Source organism: Falco punctatus (genome assembly GCF_963210335.1).
Source record: "Falco punctatus genome assembly, chromosome: 15".
NCBI lineage: Eukaryota > Metazoa > Chordata > Aves > Falconiformes > Falconidae > Falco > Falco punctatus.
Window position 1 is genome coordinate 10,741,381 of NC_137595.1, and position 17,796 is coordinate 10,759,176.

Below are 17,796 nucleotides of genomic sequence, written 5' to 3' on the forward strand. Positions count from 1 at the left end.
TACAACCCTTTACCATGCCAATCAAAGCAGTATTTATAGTGGCTGTAAGAAGGCAGCATACCTAACGTGGATGGAGGTGGTAACCACCTCCCCCTTCCCAGAGATGCAATGTTTTAGCACAGGGCTTGATGCTGTGAGAATCGCCATACCGGCTAATAGACTGACCTTTCCACTCAGAAAACAGATCAGCAGGATTAAAAATAAATACCACCCCCCAACAATCCTAGTATTGAAATACTATAGGAAAAAAAGTGAGAAATCAGTGTACACCTACTGCTCACAGTTGCTCTGATGGCAAGCCAACAGCTCTGCCCCAAGAAAGAATAGTAAATAACAAATCTTGTTATTGTTTTCAGCCTGCCAAAGGAAAGCATGATATGTCCTAATCTGAAAGCTAGATGACTCTGCAGCCTCACTGGTCTATCTAATGAGGGGATATGGAACAGCAAAGCCAGCTTTATAGTCATAGAGGGAGTAGTTTGGATCCGCTAAAAGTATGAGGCTCAACTTCATTTATATTTATTAAGTTTGTTTCTAAGCAATAGGCCAAACCCAGATGCCTGAGAGTAGTTGATATGGTTTAGAACTGTAAAAATACCCCTGCTTTGATATTAAAGAGATCTTTCTATAACACAAATGACTGCACGAGGAGCTGAACCATCATTGCTTTTACTCTTCCAGCTTCACGCTCCATGTCACAGGGGTACAAAAGCTCTAATCAGCTATGCTGCATTAATGCCTACCGTACAACAAAATTGTGAAAGTCAACATATGGCTAGATATTATTTATTACTATTAGGAAAATTCAATTAACACAACATTGTAAATAACAGAAAAGAATCGCATTGAAAGTGTGGGCAGACAAAACTAGACCGTTCATTTACTGTACGTTGCCAAAAGGGATTACTCACTCCCTGGAGTACCTGTGAAACAGCTTCCCATGGCAGAATCTTCTCCTAACACTCGGATTTCTGTATTATTACTTACCTCTGCAAAGACATACATGCAAGATTCAGTAGCAGGTCATTACATACTGCTTTGAAGATACTTAGCAGCAGTATTTTCATATTTTCTCCTGTTGCTGTTTGTTTTTTAACACTGTCCAACATTATCAAAATAAATGCTAGAGACTGCCACTCAAGAACTCCCAAGATCACTGCAGTCTCGGAACATCAGCAGAATCCGTAGCCGCACTGAACCAAACGCTATTACAACAAGTTGAATAGGAAAGGATGAAGAATATTGTGACACCAGAAAACTATACAGCGCAGCAAGCACCCTTGGACCACACCATTCCCAGTTCACTAACAGCTGCCTTTGTGATAACAGATGTGCTTAAGAGGGCTGTGGCTCTGCACTACCCACATGCATCACTGGGTATGTCCAGAAGAAGCCATGTAGCCTGACATTCAGCAATCTGTTGCTGATCTTATAAAAATGTTGAGCAAGAGATACACTTATTCCTTTCCATTTTAGGTGCAGAAATAAAAATCATGAAGGAAAGTGATGTGGAGAGGCTTCATTATAATCAGTATATAAAAGTGCCACTGCACACTGATAATAACACCCTTCACATCTGAAATTTTATTTCTTTTGCAGTGTTATCATGGAACTTAAAAGCTGATGCATAATAAGGAAAGCAATGATAAAAAATGAGGTTTAAGTCTGTGAAGATTCTTTTAAACATTTAGGAAACAAGAGGGTTTAAATCTATCTATTCAGGCTCATTGTTCTATTATAAAATATTGCCCACAATGTTTTCATTCTGCTTCCCTTTTGAATAGCAGAAGAGACTTTGATATTCTTAGAGAGAGAGTTGCAGGGTACTATTTTAACACCATCCTCTAATGCTTGCTTTTTCTGCTACTTGTAGAACAAAGACTGATCCTAACGTTCCCAAAATAAAGGCAGATCTTTGGTTTTCCCAGTTACTGAAAGTAGTTGCATTTGATTTTTGAGTTTGTTTTTTTTTTAAAAAAAAAAAAGGGGGGGGGGGGGGCGGCGGAATATAATAGAAAGCACCGTCAGTATGAGATGTTCTCTCCTCAAATCACATGCCATCCAGGGTGGAATTTCCCAGTCATTTTTCATTGGCTGAAGTAATTTCTTTGCAGTCACAAAGTAATGTTTTGAACATTTCAAACCTGGTGTTGAATATTTTACTGCTTTGAGAAGTTTCACTTAATCCTCTTACTACTTAAGGAGTAATGCCTTCTATTCACTCTCTGATGAAGTTTGACTGTCAAAAAGAATAATGATTTCCAGCCTTTTCACTAGAAAAGACCAACATTGCTGCAAAATCCATCCATACAGATTATCAGTACCTTATCACAGCAACAGAGCACAGCTATAAAGTACAACAGAAGTCAAAGTGAAACACATGTTTGGGAGGTGCAGTGAAAGACCCACATCCCTAATACAGCACATATGGCTGGCCAAGAGCTGCTGAGCACTTTGGACACAGTCCACAAGTTTCAAACCCAATGGCACATCACCTGAATCCGGGATCACCAGAGGCTTGGGAAAGAAGCCAGCGTACCTCCTACCTGCTCCTTCATGCTGAACCATCCAGGCAAACCAAACCCTGGGTTACTACACACCCTGCTCCTGCCTTGTTGTTCTCTGCCTTTCTGTTTGCTTCTCCCCAAACAACAGGGGTTTTTCTAACAGTGTTTAGGAACAGAAGGGTCTGAACTGAAAGACACACTGATGGAATATATTGATCTTCTGCCTTCTGCAACAGCTTATATTATCCAGCGATTTCTCTCAGCTGAGTAATGCAAAACTCTTATCATCCCTGTTTTCCAGATGGGGAATGAGCCAGCAGGCAACTCAGCTCTTGTTCAAGGTCATGCACATAGGTTTTGCAAAAGAGGAGTTTGACTCTGGATCTCAGAGCTCCTGCGCTGGCACCCAAACCTCCAAGGGAAGGAGTAACACCAGAATAACTGGCCATCTTTTAATGCAAAGGGACCGAAGGCTTTGCAGAGGTGTCCTGGCCTTCTTGTAAGCTCAGCAGGTGAAGTGGGATTGAAGGTAGAAACCCCAGTGTTTAAAACTTTACAATCCTGTTGCTGTATTTTTTAAGTTTGTAAACTTTTAAATTCTCTGAAGTTTATTGAAATTTAAATTTAAAATACTTTTTTCTGTTAGAACTTGGGATTTAGTTCCATATTTTTTTGGTTTACATAACCAAAAATTTTGTTACTTTAGCATTTGTTATGAATTATTCAAAGTCTAGAAATAATTGTATCGAAGACAAAAGCACCAGACCAGTTCTGACTTAACCTGTATATCTAAAAATAAATTGTAACCGTGATTCACACTTGAGAAGAATTTTGTAGGGCAGTGAACGCCCCTTCTCTGGCCCCCAGCACCCAAACAAAGAAGAAGAAAATGGCAGAGCCAGAAAATTCTAGCTCTTTACTTCACATCCTGGAAATTTAACCTGAAAAAGTAAGATTCGATGGTTACCCCTTTCCAGTGCTTTCCTACATATACTAAGTTTATATACTAAGGAAAGATCATCAGTATGTGTCTGTGGTTTGTGCATCACTTCAGCATCTACAGCAGTACCTGTGGCAGTAGGACAATTTCTGAGAGCAGCAAAACATACTGCAGCAGCGCTGGCCTCTTCCCACCTGCTGTAATACTGAAGAAGCAACAGATCACCTTTCACCATTTTGCTTGAATTAAAAAAAATTAAATCCTAATATAGAAGCATTGTCTATAAAAATGTATTCAACATCTGGACAAATGGGAAAGCATCTTCCTATTAAAAGACAGCAGATCTGTCAAGGGACCTGCTACTTTATTGTCAGTTGAGAAATCCCAGTGAGGCACTCCAGCTAGTCCATCTACTGGGACACACACACAAGTAACTGGGAGAACAGGGGCAGGCAAAAAAACTGGTCAGCAAAGGCAGGGCTGCAAGCCCTTATTTGCTTACAGATTATTCTGGAAAGTTTCCCAGACTGCAGATCTACTCCTTTATTTTGCAGCCCCATGGATAAAAATGAAAAAGAAATCTGCAGTGGTATCACTGGGGTTTGTGGGAAGTTGCCTTTTTGCTATCACGCTGCATTATTCTAGGTCCTAATTGAGTATTTTTTTCTTCCACTTGTCTCATATTGCAGAATGTGCAAAACTTCAGTGTCCTACTGCAAGACTATGAGATTCAAAGTAGTGGAGTTTCTTCCTGAAGCTATTTACATTGACCACCAAATAGTTTAACATCATCATTTTCCCCTTGCTAAAAATAAATAACCCAACAAGGAAAAACAAAAATAATCCATCAACCCAAAAAGAAACCAAGATGTATTTAAGAAGTTACATTTACCTTGCCAACTTAGGTAGTTGGCAGTGAAGACAAACATTTCTGACAGGCACTTTTTAAAACCCACAAAGTAGATAATGGCAATACTTAGCTCACCACATCTGCGGTGTTTGAATGTTTCCTGAAGCACTTGCCTTGCTTCAGGGTTCAGTAAAAGGAGCTACTCCACTTCCCAGACATTCAAGACTTACATGGGAAGGTCAATGCATTACCTCACACTTCCCACAAAAGCTACATTAACTGTTTATTTATGTAGCCCGAATCCGTGTGTGTGTGTAAATTAATTAGTTTTTGTTAAACCCTTTCACACTGTAAGAGATTGTGGTCAACCAAAACTGATCCTTGGAAACAACCAGCCCAGCACTTGGCACGGCGCATTCTAATCTCTTACAGAAGGCATCTTTTGTCATACTGAATCACAGATCACTTTGAAAAATCAAACATTTCATCAGCAGACAAAACCACTGCCAGCAAGACCCAAGGAAATCGTCTGTGCAGGTGGCTGACTGAAAATCCTGCTGGTTTGTCCTGTCTCCTTAGGTCAGCTTTCTCCAGCAAGCAGAGAGCAGCATCCAGGCTAACAGTGCTGCCAGGTTTGGCGCCTGGGCCCATGCCGTCCCCAACAGAGGACAGAAGGGAGGTGATGGCAGCAAGGGGAAGGCAGCAGTCCCATTGCTGCAGGAAGAGATGGCAGCAGTTCAACTCAACCCAGAAATGCCACTGCTCTGATTGATCTGAGAAGGGTGGGCAGCAACACTCAGGAAGCAAAAATGCAAGGGCAAGACTTTTAAATGTACTTCAAAAGATTTTTGTTTTAAATATGAAGCAAGAAAAAGAACAAGAATAGCCCAGTAGGAATTCAAATTTCTTTGTAATTAAAAAAAATAATTTAATATTTTCCAACCTATATGAGCTCATGATCAGTGTTTAGTTTTCTTTTTACATCTACCGATTTCAAGCACTAGACCTCAGGTCTGGAAACCATCAGCCACAGGCTGGTGGCTCTTTGAAAATCCCACTGGCCAATACCAAGTCATTGAAATTCTTCAGGTGGCTCACTGTCACAGCTATATTTCCCTGCTAGAAGCACACTAAACCTCTGCTAATGCAAGTTCTTGCTTTGAAAGACCACACCAACAGACAGATCCATTCCTGTAGCTATGCAGAAATGGGAGCTTACACCTTCAACCACCTAAATTATCATCTGCCACTAGAATGAGAAGCACCTGAGTAGCAGGGGGTCTGCCATCTGCTCCATGTCTAAATGTAACTCTGCCAGGTAGGAAAAAGTAAGCATGAATGAGAAATGCAGCCACAGCTTGGCAAAAGTTAGTGTTACAAAGAAAAATTATTTGCAATCCTCCTGTTTCCTGTAACAGAACAATCTGTTTTATATAAAAGGACCAGCTACATTTCGTTTAAACACCGCACATAACTCAACAAAATGCTGAAGTACCCCAGAGGAGGGCCAATTTATACAAGTAACTAAATCACCAGGGCTTCCCCAGATATTCACATTAAGCTAAAACCTGATGTTAAACAAAATAAACAAGGAAAAAAAAAAAAAAAAAAAAACAAAACAACCAGAAGTCTGTAGCGGGTGAGGAGATAATTCATCGAGACAACTACTAATTTTTGTTATGATTCACTCAGTGAGTAACCCCCACAGCTGCTGCTCTCCAAGCAGCAAGGAAAAGTTGATTAGGGTACAAACTAGTTGCACAATTAAAGATGTTCCTAACAACGCTCTGGGATCTGCAAGCACCGAAGTCTGGGGCGAGGAAGGCCCATTGCTACAGATCCATCCACCTGCTTGTCCTCAGAGCAGGTCAGGGGTGGTGGCTACATGCCACAGGCAGATTCTACCAGAGCTGAAGGCAGGGCCAGCACCTTGAACAACCAAAACGTCTCCCCTAGGGGTTGCTACAAAGGTGCCAACTCACTTCTGGGTATTTTGCTGCTCCCCTGCTGTGGTGTCACATTAATACTTATGTAAATCCCTCACTTAAGAAGCGACTGAAATTTTAAGTTACCTGTAGGTATTAACTGACTATTCCTGTCAAGCCCACCTAATAAAAAGCTGTTCTAATCTTAGCACTATTCCAACACAATAAGCACTAAACTTTCTGAATTCACTTTGCTACATGGATTTAGCATGTTTAGGGCACACAGTCTCAAAAAGTAAGAATCTAAAGAGTCACACAAACAAAACAGATGGGTTTGCAGCAGAAAACCATTTACGCAGGACCCAGGTGCAGACCTGGACTCACCCAGCACAGAGCTATTCCAGAACTGTGTCCAACCAGTACTGATGCAGCAGCAGTTCTCATTACCAACCCACACTAGATACCCAAAACCTTTCCATCCCCCAACTCTAATCATTAAACCCTAAAAGATACTCAAGAAAGAGATGCACGCACACACACAAGAAAATAACACACACAACTGAAACCAGTTCTGCTATGGATTATATTGGTCTGGCACAGGTTTTTACTGAAGTCAGTTTTACTACTGCTACCCATCTGAATATTCAAAGTTGACTGGGAAACAGGTAAAAAACTTTTTGATACCTGCTTATTGGTCCGTCATCTTAGACTCTGGGTATGCTACTGCAAGTCTCTTCTTCCTGAATCGCCTGTTGGTAACAGGTATAATTCCTTATACCCAACACCTCCTGAGCACAGAAATGTCCTTGTGAGATCTTCAGTGTAGCCTCTGTCCCTTCTGCACACACTGGGAGCATTTCCAGCACAGCTGCAGCTGGTTTGAGCAAACCCAGACTCACAGCTGATACAAGTTACCTGCCCAGGCACCTGCTCAGGTGTTTTCACTTACTGAGGCATTTACACCTGAACACCATTTGTAACAAGCTGAAAACTGACCTGTTGCAGACCAGGGCATTGTTGGTACATGAGAAAATCCAGACACAAGCTGTGTTTGCAATTTTAAGTGGCAGTTTAAGCATCCCACAGAAGAAATATGTAGTCTGATGAAAGCAGGAAAGTTTGTTGGTTCGCTTTTTAAACTGAAAGAATAATCTTTTAGCATTCTTCCTGCAGTGTCCTATATGCCTGCATGGCTAGGGAGGCAGACAAGCAGGAAAATGAGGTCTTTTGTTTCTTGCCTCCTTCTCAGGTTCAAAATTCCTTAATACCAATTTGTAGAATGAAGCTGGGAGTCTTGCAGCCCTCAGGATAATCGATTAACTGACAAAAGTGAAATCATATTTTTCAAACTCATTCACTAACAAAGGTAGAGCCCATGTTACAGAAGGGATTACTTCACCTAGCGCTGTTGGCAGGCAGCTCTACATCACCCCTGTCTTCAGAGCCAGGTCCTGCTTTGGCTTGGATCAGAGGAAAAGCCAACCATGGCCTCTTACTGCTATTTTTAAGATTAAAACTGCTTTATGATGAACTAACACACGTTTAAGAATGGCACAGCTATCTACATCAACAAGACAGTAGGAAGAGGAGCTGCAGACACCTTTGAGCAGAAGGAGTTGCACCCCTGGCAGTCCCTTCAGGAGAGCTCACTTCAAGGTTGTGCAAATGCCACTGGAAGGTGATGCACGACCCTTTTCCGTCATAGCCTGTTACCAAGTATTTCAGCTTTAGAGTGTCAGAACTGGTGAACCAAACTTAAAAAAGATGTCAACAGAAAGGAGAACAGAGTGCTGCTGCCACTGTCTGTCAGGCCCAATGTGAGCAGGGACAGAGAAGAGTCCCAGCAAGAGTACAGATCCAGGGCACAAAGCCACCACATGCAGCCTCCTTGGTCAAAGTAGTACCAGCAAGACAACTGCTGGGCACAGACTCCTTCATACGACCACAGGCAGCTGGCATGGGCACAAAGTCCTCCCCTTTAAAGCTCACCCAGCGGTGGGCAGAAGGTATCTCCAGCCAGCCTGAAGCACAATGGAAATGGAGGGGGAAAATTTGCTGAACAACAGTTCCCAACCCCAAGTGGGAAAGTTGAGCTGAGCTCCAGGATCACAGAGACAGAAAGCAGTTCAGACAAATATATACAGAAAATCCAGCAGTACAGAAACCAGCCCTTACCGTGATTTGATATCAGGACATGGAAGAGGGGACCAGAGATCCTGCCCTGCTTTGTCCTGAAGGCTGGAGGTTGGTGGAAGGAGGAGTGTGAAAGGGAACGGTGGAAAGGTGAGCCTAAGAGGCTGCACAGAGCAAAAAGTGGTGCCTGAGAGCCTATTAAATATATGCAATCACAGTGTATCCCACATGTATGGCCTTTACACCACTTTGAGCAGCACACATTCTCACTGCAACAGCACACACGGAGAGCCTCTCCTGGGAGACTACAGCAGCAGCAGCAGCTCCCCCCAGGGCAGAGACCGCTGTGTCCCGGTGCTTGTGCCAAGGCAACACTTAAAATGCCATCCATCTTCTCTGGAGTGCTACAACTGTCACATCCAGTCTCACCAAGGATGGCTTTGTGGCAAGTTTTTAGAATCTAAAAATGACTCATAAATTTCCCTTATGTCCTTTAAAGGATGCGGTAGGGTTGCTCTATCTTTGAAGCTGCAGTTCAAAGTCAATGGAAGAATTCCATCCCAACCTAGTGGGCTACTGGGGAGGCATCTCGCCTGAAACTCAAGGGGAGATACAGCTACCTCAGGTGAGGAAAGAGCTTCAGAGAAGGCTAACTGGTGGGAGAGTCATGAGAGAGGTGACCGCAAGCCATCCTGAGCCATTACAGGAGAAAAGAGAAACTAGCAGGACACCCTGCTTGCAGCTATGCATCACCTACCCCATGCTGAACGGGCGCAGTGGAAATGCTGGGTGGTGGTTTCCCTTTCCACTTCTCCTCAGCTCCCTGCATGCCTGCAAGGAGGCAGCTACTTAGCTTGCAATGGCAGAGATAAGCAGGGAGAGGCAGAAGAATCATTTCCCTCACCTTCTGCCTCTGCTGTGACAGAACATCAGCGCTTTTACTGAACGATTTACCAGTATTGGTTGTGAAAGGGAAGAAGCAACTCTGAGTGGAAGAAAGAATCGAGAACAGAGCCAGCTTGGAAAAAGTTTTTCATAAAGCCAGTTCTTAGTCAAAGCGCTTTTTTCCCCCCTCCATGTATGTATCTCTGTAGGAGACTTCAAATAGTAATTACTCTAATGAATTAGACCATGGGGGAAGAGGCAGACATACACTCCAATACTTGGCCAATTCTAGCTGATACGCTCTCCAGAATAATATTTAGCATTTTACACTAATGGCTTGCATCCAGTAACTAATTAATCCTCTCAGCACAGAGGTATATGATTTTTTCCTTAATGTTAAAAGAAAAAGTGCACTATCCCATGCCAATCTGCAATTACAAAATGTGCACTTCTTTACCAGAGAACCGGAATGCCATTTTAGAGCCTGGTGCTGCACCAGCTCCACACTTCCTATGAAGGCAGTATTTGCTGAAAATCACTGCTTGCATCATGGTTAACTGCTGCCAGTCACCTAAAAGGCCAGATGTTCAAGAGGAAATTAGCTCCCTTAAATCCTTTCAGGCAAACTAGATCATAGCCTATTGTCTCTTTAGGGATGATAATGTTTATTTCCCCAGCAAGGTCTAAATTAAATTCAAGCACATCTGAATATACGGCAGCATCTATCATGGTGACTTTCCAGTCAAGTGTTAATATAGTTTATAGTCTTGCTGTCAGAAAACATTGCTGCATGCCTACCAGGAGGACTTCAGCTCCATCCCTGAGGCAGAATATTCTCTGATGGCACAGCTATCTGTGCCTCTCAAAAGCTCTGTGCGCAGCCTACTCGAAGCAGCCAGAAGAGGCTTGGGAGGCTCTTGCCCATGGCTGGGACATGCTAAAGCTGATGTTTGCCTGGCAGTGCAGCAGGACTGCATCAATCAAGCAGAGGGGATAGATCTAGATGCTGTTTCCAGGGCAAGAAGTGGCTCCAATGTCACAGTGCGGGTCATTCCTGGAACTGGCCCATCATTACATATCCCACAACCCCCACTGTTGGATCTCCACAAAAATCAAGCTGCTCCTTATGCCCAGACTAGTGTTCAAGGAGGGTCATCAGAAATGAGTAAAAGACCAAAAAAAGACAGCAGCTCAGGACCACGTATTGATGTGCTCCTGAACAGAAACTTCAAGAAGCCTGCAGGGAGTTGCACACAGCTCTTACATGTCCACAGTGGTAGTTAAATGATTTATTCTTTCAAAGGTTTGAGAGCAGGTTTTGGGGCTTTATATTTCTGATGCAGTAATTGTTTAAATATAAAAGCACAGGCCATCTGGCATTTCCTAGGATGCAATTCACTTTCAGTGCAAAGCTGCAATGAATTTAGGTAAATTTTCATGAATATGTAAAAGAGTAGTTTTCAAAGATGCACAGCCTCAGTTCATAGAAAATATCCTTCTTAGCCAGACCAGGCAATGACCAGCAGGCAATGACTCACATCCTGCACACTCAGGTTAGCATGAATAGTTTTCAGCCCTCCCATATCCAAAGTGAATCAGCATAAAACTTGCCAAATTGCACCAAGATCTAATGCAAGTCACACTCAGAGTTACAGTCACAGGCAGAAAATATTAGATTTGTTCCCTCCTTGGTAAGAAACTTTATCATCAGAAGTTTGTTGTGCAAACAGCTAACATCTTCAGTAAATTTCCTTAAGGTTGAAAACTGAACAGGTACAAAATGTTTCAAGTGTTGATGTGTTTAATGCTTCAAAATCTTCATTATAAAACCTCTTCCCACCCCACCCCCCAATCTTATTAGAACAGGACACAAGACTGGCTGGTTTTAAAAAGATGAAGTATGCTCAGAACAGCTTGGAGAGCAGATCCCAACAGTCATAACCTGCCACCACACTTACCACTGGTGGCCAGCCAAGACCACACAGTTTCCAGTGAACACTGCCCAAAATGAACAGGTTTAGCCAAACCTGAAAAAGCAACATCCACCAGTGCCTTAACAGTGAGTGCGATGCATCGTATACCACCATGCTAGAGAGAGAGCACCTCCACACAGAAGGTGTGAGTGCAAAGGCGTAACGAATAATACCATAGCACACCACCACAACTGCTGTCTGAGCAACCCCAGCTTGGAGGGGAGGGAAATGCAACAGCTCTGCTGGGATTCAGGCACAGAGGCTGAGATAGGATTGGGATATCTCTGACACATGCTCTGAGCCTGGGTCTGGTGTAGACGGGTGAGAAAAAACGCAGAAGGTAGAAGTAAAAGAGGATGAGGACTGAATATTTGGCCAAAAATAAATAAAAATCAAGGCACCTGAGGAGCCCAACACACTGCCTTCCTTGAGGACTCATGAGACATGAAGGACCTCAGCCTGAGAGGTGGAGACAGAGGCAGAAAAGGGCATCAAAGAGGAATGGCAGAGGCAGAAGAGACGAGGAGTGGGGCAATAGCTAGGACGTCAGGCTGCAGGGAGCACAAGTCCTGCCAGTAGATGAACTGGAGTCACGGCTTCTCTGAAGAAGCAGGAGGATTCAGGGGCTTCCTTTTTATACTGGTTCAGGACAGAAAGGACATGCTGGAGACCTGCACCACTAGGGTAGGCAGCAGCAAGGCATTGCTGCGGGAAGGAAGCAGGAGTGCTGCATTTGCTGCGTGGGCAGGGGTTACCCTGTGGTGTCAGACAGTACTTGGAGAGGAGACTCAGAACAGAAACAGCTAAAGAAGCTTCAGATGTGAATAGAGTTCCCTAGGAATAGAAGTAGAAGATGAACCATCAAAATGGACAACCCCTCAAAAAAAACCAACCCACAAACAAAACCGAAGAAATAAAAAAAAAACCCACACCAAAACCTAAAAACCAATCCCAACCAAAAATTAACAAAAACATCCCAAATAAAAGAAAAAACACAAGGCTGAAAAACAGTTTGTAAAACTACAGAGCCACTGACCACACTCGCTCAGGATCATCATGTATAAAATCCTGAGATTGCTGAAACTACATTATTTAAAGCTGCTTTACAAATACGTTCCAAAAAGCATGCGCACAGTTACTGCCTGAGGACAACTTACATTTTCAAGTGACTGTTCAAGCACACAATTACTTCACTGACAATTTTCCAAAAATGACAAACCTTTAAGTCTCATACTAGGAAATCAAGACAACGAGCACTGACGCTTTCAGAAGTAACACCCTGTGTATGTGGAGGAGATGACAAGTTAAGAAGTACAGTCAGAAAAGTATCTGAAATGATGGCGAGGATTCTGCTGGGACCTCCTGAAAGTGAGAAAGATTAGAACCATGGCTTCAGGCAGAGGAGGAAGGTACAGATCTGATATAAGAGAGATGAAAGGACAGCATACCCCGATGTGTACCCCAGGAAGAGTGGGTATTAGCTAGAGCGATCCAACAGTCTGACCAAGAGGTTCCTTCTTTCTTTGTTAATGAACTGGAAAGATTTTCTCTTGTGCACATAAAAGTTTCTGCTTTTTGAGCAGAAGTTGAAAGCTCTGTTCCAATTGATCTACCTTGCTGCCTGTTCCAGTAAAAATGCAACATCTTTTGCTAGCAGCTGAAGAGATCAGCATCTGAAGTTGACCTGCATCCTTTGACTGCTTTAATACAAATGAGAATGCTAGATTTTGTTTTTTGAGATTCTTACTGAAGCCAGCATCAAAGAGGAAACTAGAAGCAGGCACATATTTGGCTTTGCTCACATCTTTGTGTTAGCAGGCTTCAGTGCTGATCAAGATTACTTCATTCAAGGCAGTCTCTCAGCTGGCCCAGACTGATAAACTGTCCCCATGCACTGGATCCCTAAGTCATAGGAATATTTGTCAAGGCTTCAAAGTCACTTTCTATGCTTTGCTAGAAACTCTGAATACATTTTTCTCTCCTCTGTGTAAGAAGAAGTACTAATTCTTATTACAGATCCAAAGAACCATCACAGGATGAGTCACCTAATGAATTACTCAAGTATTTGATTCTCTGCAGATGGACTCACTTCCTACTGCAGCTCCCTACGTGCTGCCTATTGCTTTCTCTTTGTGGCCTATGCAGTATTATAAGCCAAAGTATAAGTCCTGGTATGCCAAAACAACACAATAGAAACATCACTAACTGGACAAACTTTGCATTTCACCCGGGAGATAGCTTCTACAGCAGGCTGTGCCCTATACTAACCTCTCAGACACTGCTGAAACATTTACCACATGAAATTAAGCCAACCATACAAAGCAGCGTTATAAAGTTTTGTGATCATAGACCATCCAGTTCAAACATGATGCACCTGCAGGCAGCCATGCAAAGTCCAGCTGTAATCCAAGAAGGAAACCTAGATAATCTGTTTCAGTGGCAGCTATGAAAACAGCGGCCATATCCATTGCCTGCCGCAGGCTTAAACCCCCAGGTTTAACTAGCATTGTTCTACTCCATCCCCCCTCAACTATGCACATTCAACAATGTCTTCTCGTGCAACACAGAAATAAAAGCAGGTTCTCTTGCACAGAAAGACTGTCATCCAGCAGCTTTAGCAGGCTCTTACCCTCTTCCACAAGCCAGCACAAACAGGGCATATCATCCTTGACATGCTGGCTCATTTCTATTGCTAGTATTAGTTCAGAATGCCACAGTTCCTTCCACTACTACTTTCAGGACAGTATGTCAGAAAACCACCACCCACCCCAAGGTAGCAGAAATGAGGCATTTTAATTTCAACATGACATTTTTCAGAGGAAAGAACAGCCAGAGAGCAGCAGGAAAACTCAGCCAGAATTACACTAGCTAAAGAATATTTTAGGTAGTAAGCGCAGACAAGCAAAAACCAGGTCATTGGGAAAAATAAAAGCTAAGGTGCTACAGAACAGACATTCTAACACCATGTAAAAAGGATCCCACAGCAGTGCTTTATTTGCCATAAGAACACGGCAAGTTAACAACAGCTATGAATACTAATGCTTAGCATCTTCTTGCTTCTTATCCAACAGGCCAGAGAAGACACTCCAAGGACATCACAGCCATGCTGATTTGTGATTTTTTGGCATAACTATTGAAACTCATGAGAAGAGAGTCTTAGATTAAAGCACTCAAATAACTATGAACTTCAAGAAATATGTACTCTGAGTCTCTATGGAGCTGTATTCCCCCAGAGGTTCTGCAGCTCAATATTTCCTGCAACGACATAGACTGATGTAGATATTTATACTCCGACTACAGCGTATCATGTAAAATTAAAGTGACTGCTCTCAAGGAGCATTAACAAAAGCAATGAAATGAATGTCAGAAGGGTATGTGTCTTATATAGAGCTTCTGCTTAAACATGCAATTCAACAAAAAGACACCAACCCCCTCTCTAGCAAGCTGCAGAATTGCATCCAGGATCCACTGACATCATTGTGATAAACAGTAATCTTAACAACAGCAGGAACACTGCAAACAGGATTGCTATTACCAGGGTGGACAGAGAAATGGCACCTGATAATCCAGTTTCTCTGACAGTACAGGGATGTCCTCTCCCACCTGAAGCTGTGCCCCAGCTCTGCTTCAACAGCTTGGCACTGTACCTCCCACCAGAGATTATATTCCTCGCCATCCATTTGAGCTGTTTATATGAACAGCCCTTAAACCGTTCCAGCAAAAAAGAGCCTGCTCAGCTTCGGTCGTTTCCTTTTTAAAGCGGTGCTGCTTCATGTTCAAACAGTTCAGACAGAAGATCAGTGTAGGCAGCCACTCATCACCTGTCACAGCTGTCAATGCAGAGGTTGCATCCCTGATGTAGCGTTGACATGTCTCATAACATGTATCTTTATGATTAACAGAATTTCAGACATTTTTTAATAAAGCAAGTTTCATGACAATGCAAAGCAATTAATCTTCAAGAGATAACCTTTGCCCTATTTTTATCTCCACTGTGCCAAGACAGCTACAAATCTCTGTAGACATTTGGAGGCCTCAGTTGTCCTCTGCAAACCCTGGGAAGCACCACTATTAAGTCTGTCTGTGGTCTTTTGTCCAGATGTTCTGCTGTAAATCAACCCTCCCTCCCCGTCACAAAAGCTCTTGTTAACAACAGTACGCTTGTTTTGCTTTTTCTGTAGGGCTGCATTTAGACGTGTTGGACAGTTTTCTAGTTTTGCTTCAGTTTTTCTTCTGACAGATACTTTAACGCAAGTTACCTCAAAACTGACAGCCTTTCCCCAAGGTGCAGCACACGCAGCCATGCCTTTACCCTTCTAAGTGGATTTCTCTCCACCCGAACTTTTACAGATGCAGCCCTCTACCTGCGGCACAGCTCTTCAGTACAGCGCATCCTCTCCTAAAGCCCACTCCTCAGCGACAAACCAAAAAGAGAGGCGGGATATGTGCAGGTGCCGTCCCTGCAATCATGATCCATAAGAAACATTTTAAGCATCTTTCCACTTACCCAACAACCCTCCCATCTCCACATTTGCTCCCCTCGATAGATCCTCAGGAAACATTTTACCCTGTGTGGCTTAATCCTGCTTGGGCTTTGCCTGGCAGCCCAGTAACTGCCACTGTCTCCAGAACTATATCACACAAACAGACAATTAATTGCTCCCTATCACATGAAAAGCAGCCATAACTGGTCTAGCTATCAATTTTAAGCAGGCAAAGTGCTCATGTTTGCCTATAGCATACTTCACATTCAGAAATACAAACCCAGCATTATTTTTTCATCAAAGTGTAATCATTTTCTCCTGTTTCACCAGGCGTCAGTACCAGCGTTCTGGCAAAAGGCCACCAGCATATATATTGTAAAAGACAGAAAGAATAATATTACAGATGCAGCAAGGACAAGACAGTACAGGCTATGTGAAGCTACCAGCATTTCAGCAAGCAGTGAAAGGTTGAAAGATACAGAGACAAATTAATAACTGCAAGGTCATCAGGTGGGTATAACAACGGTCAGAAATGCACCCAAATAAAATGATGCAACACAACTGATAGGAGACGATGAAGAGACACTTCAGTAAACAATGACTAAACTTAAAAAGCCAGAAAGGCTCAAAGGTAGAGAAACAGATCTCATAGGGGAGAGGTGTTAGCCCTTAAACAGATAAATTCAGAGGGAAGGTTGCTCACAGAGAATTTCTGTTTCGTGGGTTTATTCTAATTTAGAAGAAAGCTCCTGGCTGCAACGTCCCACCCCAAAGTCCATTGAGGCTCGTGGCCCTCATACTGCTGTAATAAGCCTTAAGTCCACAGCCTGCGGGAAGCAGGGGATGAAGACCCAGACAGTGAGTTTTTGCACAGAGCAGAATGCAGGACAATGTGATTCCTACACACACCTCTTCAACGACGGTAACGTGTGTGATTCCTACACACACCTCTTCAAGCCCAAATAGGAGGACTACTTGTGCCCGGTTCATATCAAGATGGAAGACTTCAAACACCAGAAAGCTAGATGTAAAAGCAGTTGCAAAGAAGGAATCATGATCAGAAAGGTGACAGTCTTTTTTTCTCCATTTCTAATCCAGACTTTGTACCACAAAAATCCCAGATGAGTCAGTAGCCCCAAAATGTTAAAACTAGGCAGGCATAGGCAGCGAGCTAATAGCATGACCAATTTAGATCCTGAGCAGGTGATTGCTACATTCTGTGCTACACTAACCTGTGCTTTGTCTCCTCTTTCAGTCAACTCACATCTCAAAACATCCTTGCAATTGCCTTGGACAGAGGGAAAACCTTATTCCTTACCTGGTGCTGTGCTGCAGGCGGAGCAGGGATGGACACCGTGGAGCTTTCTGAGCACACGAACCAGCCCACTCATTTTCTTCCGCTTGCAAATTCTCTTCATCTCTGGCCTCACTTGCAGATCAAACTAAGCCTCTGTGTACAGACAAATCCTAAATATTGACAGCTTGTAAAAGGCTTAGTACTGAGGATTGCTATGAAGTATTATTTCATGGTGTAATTTGCTTTCCAGAGTAACCAACGTTTCACTAACAGAGTAGAAGCTATTCAGAGCAAGCTTCTGAACGGCAGCTAGGGTGGCAAGCACAGTACAGGGCACTGGGAACAAGCACCGTTTGCAAGTGCCAGGCATCTGCCAAACACCTAAAAAAACCTATATACAGCCCTATATGAAAGTACAAAGTCAAAAGCATTCCCAACATACAGTGTTATGCACCATGTGTATGAGGTTCATCCTGAGCTTTAGGAGTAAGCTAAAACCAACCAAGCTTCCCATGGAAAAAAAGAAGTTATTTCTTATTTTGATCAGCTTCTCAATTAAGTTTGCTGCTTGTGTGAGCACATAGGATGGTGTAGGGCATGGACAGGAGTGAAAACCTGAGGATTTTGAGACTGCTTATTTCTGCATCAGTGCTGACCTATACCCTGTAGCTGACTTTACAGACACTTTGGTTTTCTTTCACGATACTTGAAATGTTTCACAATTTTCCCATATTTTAGCCTTTTGTTACCAAACCCTAACACTTAATTTCCAGAAGCAGACCCTTTGTCAAGTGGATTTTGC

General features: G+C 42.9%; 1 protein-coding gene across 20 annotated transcripts in view; it reads right to left on the reverse strand.

Moving 5' to 3' along the window:
• Positions 1-17,796, reverse strand: part of HTR2C (5-hydroxytryptamine receptor 2C) — a 284,555-nt gene that overhangs the window by 189,005 nt on the left and 77,754 nt on the right. For 2 of the 20 annotated variants that reach the window (XM_080365991.1, XM_080365971.1), the window contains exon 2: positions 17,016-17,147. The exons of 17 other annotated variants lie outside the window; for them this stretch is intronic. The gene's annotated coding sequence lies outside the window, so the exon portion shown is untranslated. Of the gene's footprint in view, positions 1-17,015; positions 17,165-17,796 lie in introns of those variants that run through there. One more of the 20 variants, XM_080365972.1, reaches the window with a different exon arrangement.